We start from the raw sequence: 4,428 nt of genomic DNA, 5'->3' as shown, positions 1-4,428 counted from the left end.
TGGCCGGCCAAAAACACACCATGTCACATACTTTTATGTTAGAGTATCATTGTGTTATCTTTTTTATCACGGCCCACTCGCCACAATGATGATGCTCACATGACCTGCCACATCATAAAAGGTCTTAACCTGTCGTCTACAGACGGGTCTGCGGCCAACATTGAAGGTTAAATTAAAGCCAAACTCGGGGGCACGGGTGGCCCAGTCGTCTAAGGTGCCGAAATTCGTTGTGCACAGTTGCATCCCTTGGGCACGCAAGAAACCTATGCTGGTGGGTTCGAATCCCGGTTCGCCCCGATTATGTTTCTAGGTTTGTCAGCGCCATACCCGTGCTCGTGGGTTTCACCGAAGTGGTAAACGTCTAACACCTGCATCACTTGGGGCTTTCCTCCCGCATTAAGCTGAGACGCCGTGATATAACTGGAATACTGTTAAAAGCGGCGTTAAACAAAACTCACTCACTAAAACCAAACTCATCACAGAGAACCATATGTGTCCACCTATGAATACCCCACGTTTAATATTGTGATTCCAAGATTTCAAGGAGCGTCGTACAACACCTGCTAAGAAGTTGTTTGATCAAGGTTACAACAATCAAAGTTTTCAGAAAAAAAACTTTCTAAAAGTTGTATGGTGTGCTTTTGCACGTGTTTGTGACGACCGCCAGTCGTAGGGCAGGAAACGCCCACCTCACCGCGAACAACTTGTATCATGTGTTCAATAATTCATAGTGATTTATAAGCACGCGTTTATTATATCACCGGAAGCAGCTTTTGGCAGAGGTTTCATGGGATTACGGAAATTGTTTTGTCGCTTTAATGAACAACAATACTGACCCGACTTTAGGGCAAGATGGAGCATTATACCAATTGTTCCATTGTTTTCACTGTTTGAGAAGAGGCCCTTAGCAACGTGACGTAATATAAATGAATTATCGTAATAATTGAAGATGACGTAATATATTGGTCATGATATCATGTCGATTTTATGTGACGTCGTTCCAACAATACAGTGGCTGAGCTCAGGTCTCATTTTGATTTGTCTACATTTTCTCTGACAGAATACCATTTGTAATATACAAACTAACCTATTCGCAGCTCGTAATTACCGAATATTTATTCGTCGTGAATTAGTTGAAAATTGCAGGATTAATTCATAAGGGACACATTATCCGTGTTGCGGGTTATTCGTAGTTTTTTTCCCTATGTCTTTACAGAACACAGTTACCCAGAAAGTGATGTTATTACTTACGTCACCGGATGCAGTATCGATATCTTCTATCTAACAGACATCCAGGGGCATGGGATTGTCAGTCGTTTGAGACGGCGCAATTCGCTGTACAGAGCTGCTTCCCTATGATCGGGTGTAAATATCCCGGTTCTCACTGATCACATGTCTATGAATGTCAACACAATCCCCATACGGTTTTACCAAAGTCTACTACCTGCATCATTCTGGGCTTTCCTCAACACTAAGATCTCGTATACAACAACGTTTCATTTATGTCATGGCGTACACATAATGTAAAGCGCGATCAAGGGCATTGTGTTGTCAAACCCGGGATGATAATCTGTGATTTGAATCAACGGTCTGCGGATCCTTGCAAGACTAAGGGACTTTACTCTGCAGACACCAAATGGCGTGTCTCAATATACATGCCTTTCACCATGCTTGTCTTTTTGGAATACTGACACTTATAGCTTTACTGTTGAAAAAGCGACCATCTTCTAGCTGAATCAATCATTTTGCTTGTGCTTGTCGACTTACTTACTTACTTACTTTGGAGATTTAACGTGCGCTTTCCGACTGATGCGTATTTCGCACACGGGCCCGGCCAGGCCATTTAATGTGTTTGCGAAAGGGGCGAAGGTGGTCTGTGCAACCCTAAGAGGGGGCTTTAGGGGTTGCTTATATATAATTTGGGAATTTTGAGATTTGGAATAGATGCCGATGGGGTTGGGGAGGAGAACTAAGGGTGCTTGTCGACTTACTTACTTACTTACTTTGGAGATTTAACGTGCGCTTTCCGACTGATGCGTATTTCGCACACGGGCCGGCCAGGCCATTTAATGTGTTTCCGAAAGGGGCGAGGGTGGTCTGTGCAACCCAAGAGGGGGCTTTAGGGGTTGCTTATATAGAATTTGGGAATTTTGAGATTTGGAATAGATGCTGATGGGGTTGGGGAGGAGAACTAAGGGAGCTGGGTATGGTGGATGATTGTTTGTTTATGTGATTTTGATTTGGTAGGTTATTATGGTTTTAGATGCGTTTTATTAGTTCCGTTTTTATTAAGAATACGCCTTGTCGACGAAATCTGATTATTTTATAGCAAAGCCAAACAATACACTAATTAACCAACCAGCTCGGGGGCGACCGCAGAGTGGTTAATGTATTCAGGGTCGGGCTAAAGCCGATCAATCATTCTGGATGTAAAAGTAGTGTTTTCAATGTAGAGCTAACGTAAGGTTACATGTAGATTTAACCACTCCAAAACGCATTGGGTGCTGAACGCGCAGTCGGATGTGGAAATGCGCCTAACTCAGAGCTCTTTGTTGTCTGGAAGACTTCATTGCATGTATACACTCTCGTTGTCTATTTCTGTTTTCTGCCCAATCTGTATTCTTTCCTTGTGTAACTTATAATTGTAATTATGATTTATTTATTTCAAAACAATTTACCGACAATGGTTGACATATGGTATTGAAATTAAATATAAGTTTCCGCGGTGATGTGGTCGTCAAATCGTATACAAATCAGAGGTGGTTATTTAAAATGTGAAACCTGATAGACAAATCAGAATCGAATATTTTACAAATTCATGGTAGGATTTATGTTACTTCCCCACAGCATTCCTTCAGCATAACGTACAATCTTATTTAATAGCAATTCTGAATATTTGAAATATATGACGCCATGATAATATAAATAAAATAACACAACGGAACGCTTACACCTGGCGTATCATCAACTCAACAAAGATTCCAATCAGTCATAATCCTTTTGTTCATATTACTGGCTTCACCCTTTTGTTTATATCACTGACTTCGCCGATCAATATGTTTACTACGCTTTTTGTTTACACAACAGGCTTCTCCACTCCAGTGTAACTATATATGATTCCAGTCTATTGTATAAACACTGCCTCCTACCTGTATATACACTTGTCAACCATTCATCGAACCTAAATAAGGTTCCTACTCTAGATGAAATACTAAACCCTAAAAAAAAACCTAGAAAACGTCAAGGCCCTAGACGTATTCCTAATCAAAACAGACCTAATTAAGCGTCTAAAAATTAATTAATCTACCAATCCAAAATCCAATAAACATACAAACACCCACCTCACCCGGCTCCCTTACTTCCCTCCTCCACCCACCTCGGCATTTATTCCAAATTTTAAAAATTCAAAAAATCAATATAAGCAACCCCTAAAAGCCCCCTCTTGGTTTGCACACACCACTTTCACCCTTCTCGGAATACACTAAATGGTCCGGCCAGGCCCGTGTGCGAAATACGCTGTAGTCGGAAAGCGCACGTTAAATCTTCTATATCAGTCAGTCAGTCAGTCACCGAACCTACACCGAAACGTCGCTCCGAATTGTAATAAGGAAGTTGTTCATTCATAAATCTTATCCTTACGTAGCCTCTCCACATGTTAAAAGAGTTTTTCATGTACATGTATGTTAGTGTTGATCTTGATTTCAAATTGAGCTAACGTAAGGTTACATGTAGATTTAACCACTCCAAAACGCATTGGGTGCTGAACGCGCAGTCGGATGTGGAAATGCGCCTAACTCAGAGCTCTTTGTTGTCTGGAAGACTTCATTGCATGTATACACTCTCGTTGTCTATTTCTGTTTTCTGCCCAATCTGTATTCTTTCCTTGTGTAACTTATAATTGTAATTATGATTTATTTATTTCAAAACAATTTACCGACAATGGTTGACATATGGTATTGAAATTAAATATAAGTTTCCGCGGTGATGTGGTCGTCAAATCGTATACAAATCAGAGGTGGTTATTTAAAATGTGAAACCTGATAGACAAATCAGAATCGAATATTTTACAAATTCATGGTAGGATTTATGTTACTTCCCCACAGCATTCCTTCAGCATAACGTACAATCTTATTTAATAGCAATTCTGAATATTTGAAATATATGACGCCATGATAATATAAATAAAATAACACAACGGAACGCTTACACCTGGCGTATCATCAACTCAACAAAGATTCCAATCAGTCATAATCCTTTTGTTCATATTACTGGCTTCACCCTTTTGTTTATATCACTGACTTCGCCGATCAATATGTTTACTACGCTTTTTGTTTACACAACAGGCTTCTCCACTCCAGTGTAACTATATATGATTCCAGTCTATTGTATAAACACTGCCTCCTACCTGTATATACACTTGTCAACCAT

Source organism: Haliotis cracherodii, unplaced genomic scaffold (assembly GCF_022045235.1).
Source record: "Haliotis cracherodii isolate W230 unplaced genomic scaffold, xgHalCrac1.p SCAF_18, whole genome shotgun sequence".
Lineage (NCBI taxonomy): Eukaryota > Metazoa > Mollusca > Gastropoda > Lepetellida > Haliotidae > Haliotis > Haliotis cracherodii.
This window is presented reverse-complemented; position numbering follows the sequence as displayed.